Source organism: Balearica regulorum, chromosome 2 (assembly GCF_011004875.1).
Source record: "Balearica regulorum gibbericeps isolate bBalReg1 chromosome 2, bBalReg1.pri, whole genome shotgun sequence".
NCBI lineage: Eukaryota > Metazoa > Chordata > Aves > Gruiformes > Gruidae > Balearica > Balearica regulorum.
Window position 1 is genome coordinate 75170742 of NC_046185.1, and position 22425 is coordinate 75193166.

Below are 22425 nucleotides of genomic sequence, written 5' to 3' on the forward strand. Positions count from 1 at the left end.
GGCTGAGGGGGAAGAGGGGATTTACAAGGAGCTGAGAGTATCACAGACTCTTCATAAGGAGGACAGTGATCCTATTGATGGGGTTTCTTTCTCCTTTTTTTGCCAGAAAAAGTGTGAAATTGATCACAATGGTACCTTTTTCCTCACTCTAGGGTCTACTTGGGGCTAATTTTATATGTTTCCTAACATGCATTATACCCTGATCTTCCTTGGTCTGCAAGTACGTTTCACACTCAAATTTCCTATATGTATTTTAGATATGTTGAACACTTGTTCACTGTTCTCTTTGTTACCCTTAAATTGGTTTTACCCAGCTCCCATGGTTGCATTTGTTTACCTGCCCTTTTGTGAGTTGTTTCTATCTCTGCAGTCTTCAATGCCATCCTGTCTCTTACCATTCCATGCCTGCACTCTGCTACACGACATCCCTCATCCTCCCTTTCAAGGGCTCTGCTGTCATACCAGGTCTGTGTTTATCCACATTGCATCATTATGTTGCAGTTTTGAATATTCTAGTTTACATAGAATAGCTGTTTGTTACTACTATGTATATGAAAATTATGGTTACACCATAAAAAAATAAGAAATAAAATAAATTAGGCATAGCCACCTGGTCATTGGAGAAATTGCTGTTGTAGCTAAATATGCCAAAACAAAGTTCCAGGCAGGCAAAAACCAAGTTTGAACAAAGCATGCCTGAGCGGCCTCAGCCCTGAGGACTTTCAGTGTCCTCGCCCTGGCAGTACTGACTTACTGGGCTATAGGGCTGCAAGTCCCTCCCAGCAGTGCCCGTGGTAGCAACGGCAGAAAGACCAGGAGTGTTAGCGGTAGGACAGCATTTGACTACTTGGGTCACTTGGATTACTGGCATCTAGAATAATGAGGATATTGAACTTCTATCTGGGATTTTCAGAAATGTATTTGCCTACTGTATAAATATTGAGTAAGTTGCAATGAGAAGTTACACTATAAGAAGCTGATGATTTCTATTTTCTTCTCTAGCTGCTGAGCTTCTTGTTTCACAGATTGCACACTATTAGCTCCACTCATCCATGCCACCCTGCAAATGAGACCACACGACTATTGACAATAGCTTGAACATGATGATACTTCATACCTGTGAAGATGTGTTGTGAAGATGTGTTGAAAAGATGTGGGAAATGTAGGGGCCAAATTGATAAAGTTATACTAAAACTAGCTGGGATTTAAGAGAGTGCTTTAGCTGGTTTAAACATGGATCTACCTCATGTATCATAGAATGGTAAAACCATAGAATGGTTTGGGTTGGAAGGGACCTCAAAGACCATCTAGTTCCAACCCCCCTGCCACGGGCAGGGACACCCTCCACTAGACTAGGTTGTATGAATTAAAAGCTCTGATTCTGAGCTCAAAAAAGAAAAATTATACCTCACTGTGACAGGCACTCATAAAGGAATCATGTAAAAAGAAGAAAATGGGATTGTTTTCTTCTGCTATTGACTGTTGGCCAATAGTATCAGCAGCATTCCATGAAACAGGGAGTCAAAAATAACTGTAGAAGGGAAAGAGTGTGGACATTTATGGATGAAGAGATGGTGTAGTAAGAGGATGGCAAGAACTATTAAACTGCTGCAGTGCGCACTGTCAGTGAAGGAAGGGCACAAGTCCCTTTTAGCGTGTTCCCGGCTCGCTCAGCAATGATATTGCACAGCAAGAGGTGGTGCATTACAGCCAGCAGCTGGAGGAGACTGACATACAGCAGCTGCTGTAAGATGCTGACAGCTGTTGGCGGGTCCATAGATCCATTTGAAGAGCATAAAATCCAGAGAATGTGTACAAAAATTTCTTTGGTCTGAAACCACCTATTTTGTGGTTTCTTTTTCTCTTAATAATTTGATTCATTTTTAATTAGGAAAAAAACCCCGTCTTGTCTCCTTACGGGACACAATTGGAAGAAGGCTCTAGAAAACCATTAAAAATCTTAAAAATTGTGAAAATTAGTCTTTATGCTAGCAAATCAAATATCAAATCGTGTATTTTGACTTCACAGAAAGAAAACAATGTGGAGCTTGGAACTGTCATGCTATCAGGGACTACTCTTATGTTCTTTAACCCTCTTGTGTGTGTTAAAGCTTGTTTCTAGGGCTGTTCTAAAGATCTTGAATGAAAGCAATTTGTGAAGGAATAATTATTAGAAACTGGTACAATCTGGAAAGGTTTATTCCTATATTAGGGGGAAAAAAAAAAAGGAGCACAGTAGAGGGGTAATGTTTCTGCCAGCCACCTATGTAAGCAATTATAATGTAAAGTGCATTTGAAGCAATTTAAATCCTTCAATTGAAGTTCTTATCTACTCTATAGTTAGAATTACTGAAGTAACATTAAACGGGTTTCTTTACCACACTTGATATGATTTTTACCCCAAACAAAAATCCAATTTGAGTCATAAAGTAGTGATGTACTTTTACACAACTTGATGGATCTTTTTTTGTAATTTTTTTCCCCAATTCAATCACCCCTGTTAATATTCATAAAATATATGAATGAATGAGTGAACGAATGACTAAAATATTCTTGTTAATAAAATAGAAGTCAGCATAATTCTTAGCTATTTATTCTACAGACTTAATACAGAAAATAAAGGTAATTTCACTGATCATCTTTCTAACCTTCATTAGATGTTCATATGTTATTTTAAAGAATGTATTCAAAGACCTATGGGCAGTACTGTCCGATTCTCTTTAAAGATAGTTTTTCTAAAAATAGAAATATATTAAATCCTTCTGAAAATATTTACATATGAAAATTTCCAAATTTACAAGTAAATACGTGTTCTGTGCATTTCTTACATTAAAATTTAAGTGCAGCAGTAATAAATAAATACATCCAGGGTTAATGAACTTTGTTAAACATCACTAAAATGGCAATGCATTGGCTCAGTCACAGTTAAATCTGTGAAAAGCCATTATGTTAATGAAATCATTAGAGCTCTGTTCGTTGAAATGTTACTTGAAAAGCTGTTTCACAAAGCTCTTCACATTATAAGAATGAGACAGAGCCTGAAAATATTCATCCTCAGACATAAAGGGCTGGGAAAGAGCTAATACAAGAGGCAAATATCAGAACTCTCTTTACTTCTGAAGGTCTAGATTCAGAGTGGTATTAAGTGGTCAGTAAAAAAATATGGAGTGGTTTCATTGCAAAGTCCAAATGAAGCATAAACACATTTCCAAATTGGGGATTTTTTTTATCAGTATTCAGTTCCCTAACAATATAACTTGGTGCTGGTACCTTCCATTCTGTCCCCTCATTTCTCCCAACTACTTTAAGACTTTAATTATTATTATTAAAAAACCCATCAACTATGATGTGTTACAGTATAGTGCATATAACCATCATAATCCAATCTGCAATTTCAGTGTATAAAAATCTTGACTACTTGTCTTTAGAGGTGCACACAAGTTGTTCACAGAAATATGTGTTTGTTTTTGACACTTCTTGCCACTACACCTCTGAATATTTGACTGTCATGTGCAATTCCTTCATTGGCAGTGAATAGAATTGAAAATTCTCCGATTTTGCAGTCAGAGAAACAAGCAGAACTCCTTCCCATTAAAGTAAAGCAAAAATAGCTGAAAATTTGAGATTTTAAAACTGAAAAAGTTTTAAAATATTTTCAGTGTTTTCTTCTCCTTTACTCACCAGATTATGGTACATGCCTGCCCTTAATGGTTATTCTTGAGTCTTAAACAGCTTCTTCTTCTTCTTCTTGGTGATTCAATCTCAGCCAGGCACCAGGAAAGAACCAGAATTATTGTGTTGAGGGCTCAGAAAAGACTTGATGTTATACTATATACATGCTGATGGTACCATGGATAAGATTTGGTTATTTGCCTTGAACTCCAAAGATGTGCATAATATCGTTAATACAGTAGTGGTATGTACTTGTTAATATAATTAAGTTGCTTTAACTTTGCTATTGAAGGAAAGCTGTAAAAATCTACTTAAAAAAATTGTTGTACAGCTGTATCTTTTTCCCATCCCAACCTCGAGATGTTTCTAAAAAGGGAAGGCAAGTATCTTGACAGTGTAAGACAATTTGTTTTAAGGTCTGGAGGCACTTCTTTAAGACTCTGGAGGTCGACAATATCAGAAATGTTTTCTTAATCATTCTTAATCAGCATGGACATTCTGATCTTCGTCAATTACAGAGTCATTAAACCAATTTCATACCAAACCTCGTCTTGATTTTCACCAATTAAAATTGGAAGCTCAATCAACTAGTATGATTTTTGGTTGCAATCTTTTTACTAATCTTACTCAAACAGGATTTGGAGACCAAACAAATGTAAATATAGGTTTATTAGCCGGACTACAGGAATTTTAGTGTCCTAGTCTCTCCTAGGCGCTCCTTCAGTTTTTCTCTGTCTTTGAAGTATAGAGATCTTATACCTACATATATCTACATACCTGCCATATTATTTCTTTTTGGTTTCTCCAAAGCCAGAGGGAATCTGCAGCACTGTAAAGCAGCATACATTGTGTTGTGTGTTATGCCAAGTCTCTCCTTGCCCTTTGATATGTTGCATAACAGGGTTTACCAACCACAGGGGTATGCTGTGGCTTATGATTTCAAGGACATGAAGTTGTCATCTAACTGGGCAAATAAGGGGGACTTCAAAATTTTTTAAGAAATTGTACAACTGCACCTAAGAACATATAAATATTTCTTCCTAGATTTTCTTTCGTCACAGCTTTTCTCAGTAAGCATCTTGATGTCTTATTAAAATGAGTGGGGACTTCATTTGCTTCACACTTATGAAAAATGGGGTCCACATTTACAAGGCCAGAAGAGGATTTAAAAAATTAACTTTGGCACTCAGACTAGCTTATTAGTTTATGGGTGGAAATGTGCAGGCTTAAAGTGTAACAGCAATATAAAATTTTATGTACAGATAAGCAAGCTAAATTGTGATTATTATGAGATTCAGCAACCTCAGCTATGAGTTTCTTTGCTTTCTGTGGTTGTTACAGGTGAATAGCCAATGGCAAAATTTGACTCATTAGCTCACCCAGTCTGTAAAATCTATATCTGTATTCATAATATATGTGTGCTTACTTTTCTTTTCCTAATGTCTCAGTATAGTGTTGCATTAATGCTAGGTACTCATAGGAATATAGGATAGTCTGATACTGGCAGCAATATACCGCATGCAGCTAGCATAGCAGTGATGAGTCAGGGCAACAGTCAATCAATACTGTAAATTATTGTTTTTAAAGTCATAGCCATGATGCCGCTTACTCTTCTGTATTTTTGTCAATGCTTATCTTATGCTTCCAACTTCCTGAACTCTTCTGTACTACAAAATTCACAGAAAACAATGAAAAACATACTGTCATCATTCATTGGACATAAACTCAACATAAAAGTAAACCAGAAGTAATATGCTTGCCCTTTTTTTTCTAAAGCCTTTCTGGAGATGCAAAGAAATTGCAAAAGAAACAGAACTCCCTCAAATCCTTATGCGTATTTAAACTATGAGATCCTCTTTTGCTCTGCAGCATTAGACTGCAAAACCAAAAGCCCCAGCATCTTCAACCGATATTTTTCACCACATCGCGAAAGTCAAAGAAGAGATAAGTGCAGAGCTGATGTGGTACAAGGCAGCTCTGTGCAGAGACATGCTGCTCATTGCTATCAAAAAGATGCAATGCCTACTTCCCATTAATGCTTATTAGCGTGGTCACAGAACCATGTTGAAATGGCTATTTAGCTTCGTTCTGGTGTTAGCTAGTGCATAGTCAGGTCTACTATCTGCAATACTTCTGATGTTAATGAATTCACAGATATTCCAGCTTTGAGGGTCTCTTACCAAAGCAACCCCCAAATTTTCAAGAGACTCCGCTAGACACAGGATGTATCACAGCATCATTGTTTTTTTCTGCTGTGGTGTTTAGGCATGTCAGTTTAATTGAGGCATTAACCCACTTCTAAGCCATGCAGAAACTTTAGACTGAATGTTATTAAAGGTGATCCTTCATTAATTGCATCTGATAAATTATTGCTAGCTATTACCTTTTGAGTTCAACTGTGATCCCAATACTTGAGTGAGATTTAGTTAGGTATAGCCCTTGATTATTGCCATATGAGGTCCTATCCCAAAAATTACACCATGTTTCATGAGAGTTGGACACAGAAGTAGTAGTTTGACTCCTGTTTCAGACCGTAAGCTACCAATTAGTTTTTCAGAAACTAAATTAGCACAATGAAAAAACCCTCAGTAAATACATCCCTCTCAGGCTGCTAGTCTGACTCCTAAGGGTAAGGTGCTGGACTTGAAATGAGAAAGCCTGAGTTTAGCTTCTTTTCCTGTTAGCAGTCACTATGATGACCTTGAGTAAATGCCTCTGTCATTTGGTTTTAATGTCTGTTAAGTACAGCTAATGATCTTCAACCCTTTCAGTGGAGTGGATTGATAAACATATGTGAGAGTCTATATTGAAGAGCGATATAATTTTATTATTTCAAAAAAGTTATATATCCAAGGACCAGTAATGACAAGCCCCTTCAGTGTCTTTTAGGAAAGACTTAAGTGGGAAGGAAAAGAAATCCTCCTTTCCTGGATCTAAGCACAAAGCATTTCTGTATGATCCTGTCCTGTTGAAGTCAAAGGCAAAATTCTCATAGACCACAAGGGAACTAGGATTTGTCTCAGGATTTTTAACATAACAGGAGAGTTCACAGACCTGACCTAATACTGAAGTCTAAAGCCCTAGTGAAACAAGAAGAGCAGCCTGCAGCTACCCTTGTTTAAAGAAAAAAGAAGAAGAAAAGAAAAAAAGACGAAAGGAGGAGGATGACGAAGAAGGAGGTATACTCAGAATGGGCAAAAGGCGAGTGCCCCAAAGATCCTGCTCAAAAGATTCAGACTGTGCATAATACAGCTATAAATTGCTAAAAGATAGGCTTTCTTGCGAGATGTCTTGTACTTCCCGCTTCTCACTGAGCTGGAAATACCCTAAGGACAGCCTTTCATCTGTTGAAGTATTTTGTCATTTCTGTACCTGGGAGTCAGAGCAGGAAATATACAGCAGTAAAGCAATCATTACAGATTCACAGTAATAACAATAACAATAATAATAGTCATAATAAAGAATTCCTGTAGCAAAGCTCTCTTTAGATGACCTGTTTGCATTATGCACTGTAACCCCCTAAAGAAACTGTAAATGTCATAGTGCTGTATTCTGTTGTCACTGAACTTTGTGTCTCAGAAAGTCCCATGCCATAGGAGAAGGCTGTTAGCTGTAGGCTTGCTTTTTAATATGACATCTTTTTCCTTTAATCTAAGTTTCCAAATTCTGCTCAAAGAATGCTTCCAGGGGTGCAGGCAATATAGATGTATTGTTTCTATTTATACAGAGAAAAGATTAATACTTGGGTTAACCCGAATAATACAGCCCTCCCAGCAAAGCAGGGTTAGTAATGCGCCTTTCCATCAGTCAACAGCAATAAAAGACACAAAGACCAGTCATGAACTGGAGATGTGGCAGGGAACATTGCCAGCATTCTCTTCTGGGTTGTGGCACAGGCCTTCAGGCAGTTCTTGTGCATGTAGAAGAGCAAATGGGACCATAACCCCACATCTTGTCCCACACAAGGCAATGTACACCCATTGTTGCTCAGTTCAAGGACAGTGAATAGAAAAAGGAAGCATTATTAACTGCACTTTACAGTGGGGAAGAAGCTTGAGAATCTGGTATTTTCTAAGGTCATCTGGAAAATTAGGGGGACAGCTGGAAATCCAAAGTAAGAAGTCTCCGTCACCAGGCCAGCTACCTCACCAGCCTGCATCTGGTTTAGTCTGGCGTCCCATGAACTAGGTAAATTCTAGGGCTGAGAGAAGAGTCAATGGACTATTTGTAAGGGATCCATGAAAGATACCTAAGTGGCAGTTTGGCTTAAATAAACTGCTTCCAAGAGAAGGATCTTTGTGTAGCTGGAACAGATGCATTACATGAAAGCCAAGTTAAACAGCACATTTAAAAAAAAATATTCAGGCCAAACAGGCTTTGCACCACACACTCATGAAGGTGTGTGTTTTATTGTAATTCCAAGAATTATTATGATAAGAATTTCCAACTCATTTGGCACAGCAGTGCATTGAAACTCTGCATAGCATATAAAGCAGGAATACCTAAATGATATTCTGCTTCCACTGTGTGTTTCTGCCTATTAAGAAGTAGTTTTATAAAGAACAAGTATATAATTTCAAATCATTTTTGACTCCTGAGAACATTACAGACCTCTTGACTAATGCAAGTGACCTTTTTTATTTGATCCACAAGTAGGCAGATAATAAACAATGTGATACCACAAGTCACAGAGAATAAAAAGGAGATACTTTGTCAACATGTAGAATCTAACGTGAGCCAAGACATTATTTACATGCACAGACTTTTCCTTCAGATCAACCCATTCACTCCTGGACAGGAGAATTTGATCCTGAAGATGAAAATAAAATTATTCACAAGGGTTTTTTCCATTTCAAATACTTTCATCTTTCTTTCCAAACCACCCTTCTTTCACAGACCATACTTTTATGTTGGTTGAAGAAGGTCTTTCAAGAATGGTGCACAATTTTCCTTGATTTTATACTGGGGAGACAAAATAGGATGCTGAGAAATATCTCCATTTTACTAATGCTATTGTACTGATTTCTTTCACAGTAAGAACTAGTAGCCTGAGAGAAGCTAATGCTTTATTAGCCAAATGCTTAAGGATCCTCATTTAATCTATACTTTATCTTGGTTTTGCTTGGTCAACAACAATTTAATGGTAACATGGCATAAAATTAATTTTTAGTGAAATATATAGTTTTATTATATAATAATTTACACAATAAAGGTCTCAGTTTTGAGATGAGAGTAATTTTCCATTCTTCTTTGTAAGGATAGTTTTCTAATCAGCAATCAGAGGGATGATCAGAAGTGGGAGAGTGGGATAGTCATAGCTTGCCTTTTCCTCCACCCCCTCCTATTCTTTTCTTGTCAAGTTTCTCACCTTAGAACATCAGGTTCACTTAACTCTTAACATTTTTCACAGGAGAGAGAAAACAGTTCAAATTTTCTCAAGAAGGTCAGTTTTCTGACATAGTTATTGTTTTCATAACAATATCAGCTTTTACGTCTGTGCATCATAGGCTAATCTGTAAGAAATAATGGGTGAGAGGAAAGTTCCAAGAATCACTATTTCATTATACAGTGGTATAAATGTATGTTTACACCAGTGCCAAAAATAGAATTTCAGTATATTCTTTTTAAATGTTTGACACGAAGAACAATTCAATAATGTTCATTTGCTTAAGATTTTTGTTCAGAGGAGGCACATGGAGTAGCTTATTCACATGGTACTTTTATGGATTTCAGTTGTATCACCTCTGCTAAAGGTTTTCCTTGGTGCTGGTGGTGAAGATCCAGACATCATCCTTGCTCTATTGTAGATCCAAAAGGGACTGTGCTGCATTCTGGACTCTCCATTTTGGGCATGTCCAGCTAATTTGTGGGCTCAATTTGGAAAACAAAATATACTTGCATGCTTAAATCTACTAGTGTTCTCAAAGGTGTTTATAACTCTCTATCCATCCATTAAGCACATGCTTAAATCCTACTTAAGTCAGTCTGCTTTGCAGAAGCATGCCTTGCTGAGGAAAGAGAATTATACCATGATTAAGTCAGCGATTTGTTGATGAATGCCTTTCAGTCTACCAGTTTGTTTTTTTTTTTCTCATTCCAAGAAGCACTACTGCAAGTAGCTGGAAGGACTTTTTTTTATCACTGTATTCTTTCGGTCACCCCCAATGGTATTATCCATTGGGGTAACTCCTAATGCAGTATTTCTTGAACAGCTCCTGGTCTCATCAAGTAGGTGTACAGAAGTCATTCCCATTTAACAGATTCTAACTTGATATTGAACTTTTTTTATTATTAACTATTAAACATGGATTCGTAAATGTACTTAAAAATACTTCTACAGTAGCCAAATAAGCATGAATCACCTAATCCATTTGTGATTCAGGAAGGAGACTGTAAAGCTTTTGCAGTCACTCAAAAGCAGTACAGTGCTCCTACCACTGTCAATTTTTCACACATTTGGGTCAGGAGCTATGGTTGCAAAGAGCACTGAATTATGGATCTGTACTTTTCAAACAACAAGGTCATTTTTTGGAGCTGTTGGCCACGTGAGTCCAGAGAAGGATGTTTAATCGATTTTGCACAAGTGAGTTAATGGGTGAAGGACACATCTGTAATGCTAAACTTTCAGAGATTAGATAACCCCTTAATGACTTCCATTGTCCATACAAATTTTGACACCTTGGATTCAAGAATATGGTCATTCAGAAGGAAAGAGAAAAAAAAAAGTGCCTCTTGAAGCAAACACAGAGTATGATACTACAAAGATAGAAGATGCAATAAGGAGAGGTAGTATTTGTGAACTGTGATTATTGATGTGGAAATTAGGCAATGAAATGAGCTATTCTCCTCTCCCACCCACCAAGGTCTTCACTACCCAGATGAGCATATCTGGATAACAGTTAGTTTTGGCAGGTACCTCCTGATATTAAATGATGTGGAAAATTTTGGTTCTACAGATTAGTTCTCAGATGCTCTACATGATGAAAAACAGAACAAAAGTAATTTAAAAGTATGATTAATTTTAAAATATATGTTGGAACTAGAGTATCTGGAGAGAAGGTACAAAATCAGACAGGCCCATGAGAGAGGATGCTGTGAAGCTTGAAATTTAATTCTCAGGAAAAACAAAGGAAAAAGAGAAAAGGAACTTAAGTAGGTATCCCATAGACATTTAGCAAAACCCATGAAGGCACATAGATGAGAAACTGGGATGAGAAATTGGTAGATAGATGAAGAGCAGGTATCTTTGTGCTAATGAGTCTTTTGTACGGGCATGGAAATGTGCTACAAATAAGAGGGTCTTTCTGGCAAACTCTTAGTAAGTTTATGGACACTAAAGTATCTATGGTGTTGGTCTTAGGTGTCAGTATATTCGTTGATTCCGCCAGGCTGATTGTGTGGTAGTGGCATTGATATGCCCTAAGTTGTGTGTCCCTGTATACTGCACAGGGACACTGGAAAGAATTTAGCTTCATTGAAGCAGTATTCCTTCCAGAGTCCCTTGGTGTGAAGGGGAATCTGCAGTATACCAGGTCCCTTTTGGATCTGCAGTACAATTCTTTCTTCCTAGGCAACACTTAAATGTCAAAGTTATTTTTTCACAGATACTGACATGATACTAACTGGCATATCTTAAAATGTTTTGCTAAGGAATTTGCCACAAAAATTTCAATAAACTAATAGTATGAAAAAAATTAAGAAGAGCAGATTGCTTGTAGAAGTTAGCAATAGTTTTGTGAGAAATGTCAAATTGAAAACGGCCATTTTCATGACCATTTTCAGAGAAAAAGAATGCATCTATCTAATCTATCGATCCATCTATCCCTACAAAGAGAGAGAAAGAAATGCTGGGGAAGATACATAAGAACGTGTCTGTCTATGTGTGCATACATATATTTGTAAATACACACCAGCCAGGTCAAGAAAATACACTTAGGTTGATAGTAGGAGTCATTACACACACTGGTGCAGCCAGATCAGTAGAGGTGAGATTAGCTCTTTTCTACTTTTCCAGTTGCAGAATGTTTCAAGAGCCAGAAGTGCTGCCAGCATAATTTAGACAGACCAGGTTACCGTTCTACACTACAGATGTTTTTCCTAGGTTGCCTGTGGGTAGTTCTGCAACCCGCAGCTGTCAAGGATATTTGGACCAGCCATAGCGTTGAGTGCTCTCATTTCCTGCTGCTCAAAGTGGGCCAGAGCTTACATGGAAAGCCCTTCAGTTTGGCTCTGTCTAGAGGGCATGTGACTTTACATAGTGCTGGAAAAATATGTATGAACATGTAAGTGTGTGTGTGTATGCAGATGAGTGGGTTGGGAATTTCTTCTCCTATAGAAGTCCTTCGCTCTCTAGTTCATTGATAACCTCCACACTTCATAACACTTCATGTTATGGCACTTCATGCCTTCTCATGGCATCAGGGATTTACTACATTCGAGAAGACCACTGTGGTTTCATTCCCAATGTGGTAATGTACAATGCCTGATAGAGCTGCCTCGCTGGTTAAATAACTGCACTTGCCACCTGGGTCCTGGGGCAGGAGATGTGAGCAAAGTCCCCCTGGTCGTCTGCAGCCCAGGGCCACCTGCCAGGATGCATCCCTACGCAGAGCCAGTGTGCAAGGGTCACTCTTCCTACCGGGACAGATACATCTTGGCACTGCCATGGAGTGAGAAACAAGTAATTCTGGTAACCTAACTGAACACTATATGATTTTTTTTCCCCCCTCCTTAGATTTCATATCAAACTACTCTGCCATGTATTTTTCAGTATCAAAAATAAATGTACCTGTTGTTTATTTTCTTGATTGCTGTGTTCAGTTACTGAGAACCAAAATGAACATTAACTTATAGACTTCCATGAAAATATTTTATTTTATACCTGCTTTTTCATGGGAAAACAATACAGATATGTTTCATTGCAGTACTTTGTTTGTTTTTTTATTTTTCCTACTCTCACAATCTAAATATTGTTAAAGAAAAGTCTGGATACACTTCAAAGTCAAGTAGCATATGAAATTCACTGTGATAAATTATATGTTGTGGGCAGAGCAGAATTTAATGTGGAGAATAGAAACTCGTGGGTCCTCTTCTGTCAGAAAATTGTGTGTATGTGGGTTGGTGTGTAAGCACATTCCTGGTATTTATCCCATTGATAATCTGCACTCATTAACGTGTGTGTACACATTTTTATCTGGATAATTATCATCAGGATATTCATTTTATGTCACTCTGGACTCTAGCTAGAATTTGTAAAAGACTCTAAGGAAACTGAATCTGCAAATTACATTGAAATTCAATGGGATGTGGGCATATACTTGGTTTAGGCAGCACTGAAAACACAGCTGACACAGATGTATGTTCACATTAATAGCAGAAATTCAGTGTCAATGAATGAAAAAGGTTATGTCACTCTAGGATGATTTTACAGTGCAGAAGACTTATGCAAGGGAGTTGTATGTAATGTAACCACATTCCCTGTACTATTTTATTAGGGAGGAAAAGTTCACTGCCATGACATCTGAAGACGACCATGAAGATCCTTTCCTGAAGACTGTAATGAGAACAGGTTACATTTCTATCAAGTTCCACATTCTCATTACAAGCTTTTTAATGAGAAGGGATTAATTTTCTGCCATTTTCCACTCTCATTACTACTCAGTCAAGGGAACGAGGTATCAAGAGTTTAATGCCTAATTTATATTCAATGAATCTTAGTAGTGAGCTGCACTCTTTTGACCTTTTCAATATTTTATACTTTGATTGGGTGGTCACTTGACTCCTGCATTGTTTATAGCCTTATTATAGTAGCATATAGAAGAAAAAGTGGACTGGCTATCCAATCAAACTGCAAAATAACTGAAGGTCAATTTAATACCGTATACATGGATCAGTTCAAGAATATACATAGCATTAAACTTTGGGAATCTTCTTCCTGTCAGACCTACAGGAAGGAAAATGACACTCCAGTCCATGTGATCAACCTTGCACCCAGAACTGGGGATGAGAAGAAACCAGGTATAATCTCTAGTGACTGGGGTTGCCTTTACTTCCTTCTTAAGTACTCACTTAAACCTATGAACAATGGGGTAAAGATTTGCGAAAGTACTTTGTTATCTTTGACATTTTGCTTACCAGTACATTACGCAAGGACCAATGACTGCAGAAGGAGCAGGATGATGAAGAATGAGGTCCATTGTACTGCCAGTAGTTAACACTTCTTGAAATGCTCATTAGATATCTATGTGAAATATTTTAATAGATTTTTATGAGACTTGTACAGTAAAAGTGAAATGAGATAAGGGTCAAATTGGAAAATTTTAAATCTATGAAAAATTGAACTGTATGCCAGACTCTTAAAAAACCCAAAACACCCACAACCAAAATTACCAAAATAATATGATGCATTTCTGATACATCATTTGAATTGACTTGGCTAAGCAACCAAAATTTTGGAATCAAATTTTCTCTGATACCTTAAAAAAAATCATACAAGAATGAAACTTCTTCTTATCTGTTAGTTTCTTTCAGATTTATTGTAGCCCTAAGATACCAAAAAACCCCTACACACTGCAAAGAACTGTACCTTGAAAATAGGATACCTAATTTATTTCTTGTTTAAAGTGGATTGAGTGCAAATTTATGGCTACAAAGATATTATGGCATTGCTTAATTTGGAGTCACTTGCAGAAGTGATGAAATTAAAAATTACCAGCAGAGAAATATTTGGAAAAGAAAGAAGTAGTTAAAAAAAATAATAATACATTTGATTTTTATGTGAAGCCTTTTTTTTTTTTTTTTTTTTTTTAATTAACAGAGCCTGTTTACAGAGATCAGATAGTTATTCTTTTTAACCTGATAAATAATTAACTTATAGCACTTCATTACTGGAGAGAAATACAATTGATGTTCTGTAACCCTCTATATAATAAACACACTATTCATTCCTTAACTATTAATTCTCAAAATCCATGTTCAACAGTCAGTTATAATTAATTTGCCATACACTACATGTCTTATTAAATGTAAATTAAATCCAATTTGAGACTCATTGTTTAAAGCATTACTCAGAATGTCATTGCTGGACTCCCCCAAAGAAACATCATTTAATACAGTTTGTGAGGCCAGAGGGAGAAATAACAGTTTGGGTAATGAGGGCACTATCAGACCTGTGCCATTTTAACTGAAAGAAAAATTAATATATGAGATCCTTGCAAGACATATTAGAAAGAAGAAAGTGACAAATGTAATAATGTGAATACTGAAGGGACTCTTCACCTTAAATGACCCCAGTCAAATACATTTTTAGCCTCAATCATATCAAACTGAAATACAAGAAACAAAAGATACATGCCTACTTCAGTAAAAGCAAACCAGAAGTCATTACTGAAGAATGTGGTGGCATAAGTCACCAATCCAAATATTATGCGATTATGTCCTTCATCCATAACGCCAATGCAGCTTTAGGGATCAAAAAGTTCAGTTTATTTCAGTTACTCTACAAGTACCCAAGTAGTAAAGCAAAAATATTTTGCATTTATCATTATGAAAGAACTTCAGATGGAAAGTGTGTACAATGGAGCAGCTGAGAATAAAAATTCTTTGGGCAGGTGGAAAAAAGATTAGAACAATAGGTCTGAATATCACTCAGGACGTGCCTTGTGTTTTCCTAAGGCTTGGTAATAAATTTCAAGACAATACAGCTGACTTTCTTGCAAGGTTCTTTGCCTTTCCATTATAGGAAGCTCTTATCATTAAGCTGAAGTGATGTTTTCAATAGATTAGATGTGGTTACTTCAGTATAGTATGCACCATAAATTAAAAGGAAAAATTCTCAACGCAATCCTTACATATGGTTGCAATGGGTTAATAATGGAGCAAACTATTGGTATGAAAAATCCAACATATTCAGAGCATGGCAAGCACAACGTATTCTCTGGTTTTTGTTGTTTTGTTTTTGTTTTTGTTTTTGTTTTTGTTTTCCTCATAAGCTTGCTGCTGTATCAACAACTGTATTCCTCTGATCTGATGTCTTTGATGAGTAAAGGCAAAGCTGAGCATGGTTACTGTATAAGAACAGATACCTGTTGAGCGTTATTTTGAGACTTTTCTTTATATAAACAAAATATGCAGCAAAAGATGATGAAGCAACAATTAATTATTTAGAGTAACTGGGAATATTCTGAAGGGAAATTACTGTTTATGTGGTATTTATTCAGTCCATTAATAGTCCATTAATATTCATAGGTTCCTGGCACAAGTGGATTGGATTTATGCCTGGTTTACCACTTGGTTTGGTATGTCATGTCATGCTTACCAGTATCAATAATGTATGTAAACATAGACATATATAAACACCATATGTAATCACTATACGTATAGATAGAATCATAGAAACATTTAGGTTGGAAAAGACCTTTATGTTCATTGAGTCCAACCGTAGATAAATATATGATGAAATTTATCTTATTTTTATTTAAAATTAAACACTGTGCAGCAGTTGTTACATAAAAAAAGGAGAGAAAAAAAAATTGCATTCTCTTCATTCTGTTAACTCTCACACTTGTGTTTTGCTGGTTTTCTTCTGATGCTTCCAGTTACCTGTGATAACAATGGTAGTTAAAGGCAATTTGGTCCTTGCAAGAGTAAATCATATCTTATACATTTCCAAAGGATTTAAGTCATCTAAGAGTCCTAAGTCCCTTTTTCAGAAACGAATTAGGCATTTGAGTCAAAAACCCTCAGGGCAGTCTTGCAACCACAGATACATGAGCCAACTTTAAATTGACTAGCTCAGGTACTTGTAGCAGTCTAATTGTGGCAACACTGTGTTTACTGCATCTTATATTAAGTCCTATGTTCCTCTGAGGATTTGGGCTTACAAAAATACTTCACTTTTGAAAACGGAACTCGGGCTTCTAAATCACTTAGGTGTCTTAATGAATTTTATTCTTTATCCCTAGGCACCCTACTTTTTCTGCTGTGTTGTTGTGGGGCATCAACAATACATTTTGTATGGAGAGTTTCTGTTCATAGTATCTTTCAGAGCAATTATATAGCACCATGGGGTGAAGACATCTGCTGCTACTTTCTGGGGGAGAAGAATGTAAAAGAATTCACTGAAGACTCACCAAGGACTCTAGTGAGCCCTCCATGAAAACATTGGGGTTTTTTTGCGCTTTAGTGCCATACTGTGAAAGTTAGGAAAATAAAATAAACTTGTCCTTTACCTCTCAGCTAGATCCTTATCCTCTAGTGCCAGTCTACTTTGTACAGCATTTTTTTTTTTCCTTGTGTGGAGGTCAAAGATGAAATATTTTATTTGATCAAATTTAATTCAGTATTCAATTGGTCTCCAGTGATCAGAAAGTAACATAAGAAGTAGGAAGTAAAACACATTCCTCTGGGTATTCCTGGAGAATATACTCCTGCCATTGAACTAGCTGATTTGCAGATTTCATTTCTGTTGCACATAAAATCACAGCTTGGTAATTTTATTTTATTTTATTTTTAGGCAGTAAATAACTTAGCTCATATTACAAAGGAAGCTGCAATGCCACAAGAAGGAATGACAGAACAACAAATTAAAGATGAACAGCTCTTAAAAGTCTGAAAACCAAAGTTCCGAAAATGCTTAAAGGACAGGTTCTTTCTGCTACTATCAGTTGACCTAGCACAGCACTCACTCATGCTCCCTAGCTATGCTTAAATTTCCACCTCTTCTCAGCAGCATGCTGTTCCACAAAGCTCTTAGCTCTGTTAGCCCTATATACACTCTTGGTCACTTTCAATTACTGACAGAATTTTACAATGCCCTTTGTATCTTTTACCTATTCCATTCGAAACCTTCTTCATTACAGAAGAAAATAAAAATTCAAAATTTGTCTTTACCTATGACCCCTAGGTTAGCCTTCACCCCCCCAAAAGACCCCCCAACCAATCAATAAACAACCCAGCTCCAGAATGGCAAAGCTGGGATTCATTAGCATTAATGATATAAAACTTTTTGTGCATCTCCATCTTCTTTTACTGGATTTTTGCCCATTCCTTCTGCCAACTCTTTTTTTCATGCATTTTTCAGCACCTGGTCCTTTTGATATCTATCTTCTGCAATAAACAGATTGCCTGAATGTCAGCTTTAAACTTTTTAAAGTAAATTTCTCCTTTTTTATTGTATTGGAGAGCAATTCCAGAATATGAGCTCGTGACTCAAAAAAGTAAATAATAGAATTTTGATAATAACTTCTGCTTTAAAAAACTAATTCTTCTTTTTCACTAAACTCATGATTTTTTACTGTGTAATTTGTTAGACAATTAAATTTATTAATTTTTAAACTTTTTTTTTTATTGAGTTTACCGTTTCTTCCTCCACTTGTCCATTCTACTTGTTATGGCTTTTAGAGTGATGTGCTGGCTTGTGAAGTCATGTGTCATTTGTCTCTCTCCCCTGTCATTTTCATCAGCCTTTCAAACTGATTGACACGTAAAGTGGCAGGAGGCATATCAAAAGGTAGGGCTAGCAGGTAGAGCAGCTGTTATCTTATGTTAGGGAAACTATATTTTCTCCATCTCAGTTCTGCTGAATCATGTTCCGTTAGTACATTAATTTTAATGAAGGTTTCATCTTTCCAGCCCATGGTTCTTTCTGCTTTTGCACTTCTAAGTATTGCTGTGTATACTCCTCTTCCTCCCCTGTCTCTGAGAAATGAACATAAATCAGTACGTCATGGTTATGGTAGTATTTGCAAAGTCTCATGGAAACTTTAGTTCCGGGACTCCTATGTTCCAGTATTGTCTCTAGAGCACTGCTTTCTAGGTACATTACACCTCTTAAAGTGCTCTAAAGTTTCCTCTTTGCAGTTGATTTCCATGATGAATCATTTTGTGACTGAGGTGAGGGGGAAAAAAAAAAAGTCAAACTTACACGAACTGAAAAAGTTTTGAGTTCTTTCAATGCTCTTTGAAAAGAAACAGATACAGAAGGAGAGAAGAAATTGCCTTCATTAAGTAGCCACTTATTTTTAAATTATTTCTGTCAGTTAGGCATATTTTTCCAATCAGTTGCATTTTATGGAAAGTTAGATGACTTCATTACATCCATAGATGTAACTCCTGAACACATTTTTCAACAAATAGAGAACAAGGAATCTCAGATGATGAGTGAACAATCCTCTTGCAACTGGCTTTTGTAATGACAGCAACAAGATATTCAAGATTTTTCACACTGCAAATTATTCATTTGAGATTAGAATTGGTCCCTCAGTGTCGTGTGATCTGAAAACGTGTATGCCCAATCAATTATCTTCATACACATACAAAATTAAATTTACACAAACTATCTAGTCATACACTCATCCACTAATAAGCTGGGTCTTTAATACTTATTATATAAACATTTAGCAACTTTCCGTGCTCTAAGAATTTCTTTTTCTGTCCTCAGTCCCAATTCTGATACTGCTGTGCATGGAAAGTAGCAGTAGAGATGTAGAGAAGCCCTTGAATAAACTCTGTGTTATTCACATGGGTGGGCATCCCAGAGCAAAGGCTGAACTTTTGGTGTTCCCAGACAGAGTAGGAAAGGGAGCATTAATTCTGACGTACAAGGTAAAATGGAAGCAATATGGGGCAGAGCATGGTAAAGGATTAGGGTTCCTGTTTTTACTGCAGCTGTGGGGTATAGAAGCAATCTTGGACCTCCCTTGCTTCCTAGAGGCCACTACTTATTGCTACAGGAGGATCACGTTTTATGCCTTTCTCTCTTGCTACCTGGACAAAGAGAGCTATGCGCTCTGTGCAAATTAAGCAGTGCTTGGTTACTACCCTAAGAGTTGTAGCCCTGGGAAAGTGTTCAGAACATTTAGGATTAGTGCGCCGTACTTCTTTTCCACGGGAGCATTAAGTAATCTCCTCTCCTTATCACCATGCCCCATCAGCTCCACAAATTTATTCAAAGGATGGTCTTGCCTTTGGCTGCCAACAAAGAGAAATATACTAGTTGAAAAGCAAACATCAAACACTAAAATTTCCCAGAGGACATCAATTCCCAGAGAACAGCTGTGACACCTGAAGTAAGCTGTCTTGGGAGCATGCTATGGTTGGTTCATGTAACATCTTCCTTATCTGAAATAGCATTTGTTGAAGGTGAGAGTCTTCCAGGATTTATCTTTCTTCTTTCCCATATTTAAAAATATTCCTCACCATAAAATCGTGTATTTTTCAGTGTCTGAATAATGTCCAGACTCACCATCATTAGAATAATGACTCTAAAATAAAAAATGAAAGGGAACAAGCCACTGCCTAGCTTCAGAAGGATTGGGTAAAGGAGTAGAGAGGAGAATGAAGAATTGGGAATATATGGCAAGAAAAAAGCAGGCAATAGAGGTGGGAAAAAAGGAGATTAAGAATTAAAGATGTAAGGGAGACATCCAGCAGAAAGAGAGTGTCTGACTATTTAACTGCACTTGGAGGCTACTTGGCTCTTCAAGGAGCACAAAGCACCCTTGAGTATGAATTATATGAGAAGCTCCAGAGGCCAGTTTGTCTGGAGCTGAAGCTGACTATTCACCTATTCATTGTCATTTAAAAATGTGACTGCAGATGTTCATAGAAAAGGAATATGAATAAGCTAGTCATATATTTATGCTTGGGTCTGCTTGGCTGAAGAATTAAACTGCTTACTTACCCCTAAGTTTACGTAAGCTCTGGATAAAGCAAGACCGTCAGAAAAGCATAAAAGCTGAGGGCATGGAATCCAGTGGAAATGTGTATGTGGGTTATTTTAAATAATAGTTGGTATGCACACACACACATCTTCTGTACTCAGAGACCATGACTGACATTTCACTGGGGGAACACAAGGCAGGGTCAGTACATTGCTCAATAGCTCCCATTTCACTTGCATTCCTACAGATTTTACACTGGAAAAAAAAATCCAGATAGAACCTACAGAATTCAAACCAAATAGAAAATCCAGTAGGATATGTTTGAAGCAAAGCATTCAGTAATGTCTTCATATTCAGACAAAGAAATGGCACTTTGTAGTGTAAGTCCTAGGAAAGAAGGTCTGAATTTCAGAGAGAAAAGCTGTCATAGGATTTTACGATGACATATAGTTTTTGTCATCATAAGCAAAGCTTGATTGGATAGAAACACTGAGAAAATAACACTTTGATCCAAATATCTACGAACATTGAGAAAGTTTTTCCTGGATCTGATTATGGTTGGGGCCTGTAATTCACATTAGAGACCTTATAGAAATGTCTTCCTGCTTTTTAGGTGAGGCACCAGGGCTCCCCTCATAGGAATCTTGGCTGCAACTAATCAGCTGATGCAGCTGAGTGAAGAAAGCATTGAAGTGCTCTTTGTGACCCATGACTCTAAAGTAATTTAAATCAAATATATCTTCAGGTATATATTAGAGCAGCCATAAAGATACCTTAAGCTCAAGGAGCTGTCGCATCTCAAGGACAAAGAGCATCATCTGTATTTGATTCCTACAGTATCATTTAACTATCATGAAAGAGCGACACAGCAATTGATTCTGCATTTGAAGACACCTTTTATTAAATAACATTTAGGAACATAGATCTTCATGTCACTTTACCCCAGCACAGAGCAATGCAAGGTCAGAATCCTTAGGTTCTGAAGCAATTTCCCATTGCTTCTTTGCACTGTTTACCAAATATCGCTAGCATAAAGCAAGATCTGAATCTCACAAAATGTATGCAATGAATGATTTACTCTGTTTTAGGCTTTGATAACTCCAAGAAAATGTGATAAATTAATTGTAAAAATCTAAATGTTTTGGAACAAACCACTGCAACTTCATGGTACTGAATTTTAAGACTATGCTGATCTGGATCTGGATCTGGATCTGGGGGTGCTTTAATCCTCTCACCACACCATTGTGTATAGTGTTAACTGCTACTAGTCTTGGCCCAGCAAGCTGATATTATCTGCTGCAAAATGCTATCCAGTAATGAGAAAACTTTAGCTGGTCTGCTTCTAAACTTTGAGGTGATGACAAATAAGCTTTCCAAAACTACTGACAACTGTATAGATTCTCCATTTACATTACCTGTATTTTAAAAGCTGTGTCACCAGGAATCAGCTCATCAAATTCATTCCCAGCTGCAAGGTGATGGTGCATTGACAATACCTGGTTAGCTTCCCAGTCTGCTTTTCTGAAAGATACAAGTCTTCTCAAGAGAATAAAATGCAGGCGCTATTGAAGAAAGAAGCAGAATAAATCAGTCAAATGATACCATGCTTCTCTTCTTTTGTATTTCAGGGAATACTGAATTAAGCTTCTATGCTCTTAAAATTGCAGTTTTCACAAAGACAGTTTGGAATCAGTAAATATCTAAATGGCAGAACTAGCTTATTCAAATTTTCTTGTAGGTATTCACCTCAATATCATCCACATTATGCATTTAGAAGTGAGCCTGATTGCTGCATTCTGAGCTGTTTCTTTGTTCTGTGCCTTCCCAGATTTTGTTCTCTGCAATACTAGGATACAGAGGAAAATGCAAAGCATATAGTTTTGTTCAATCAGAACTCAGATATCATCTGATTTTGACCTGAATGTTCCCCTTCATATCTGTTGGTGACATTTAGTAGAGATGGAAACCTGCCTAAGAAACAATGGCTAATCACAATAAGAGTAATATTCCTCAACTCCTGTATAGATTGCTATCTTACTTTTTCATTAAGTACTATTCATAGGAGCAAAGATGGATCATCTTAGTCACAGAA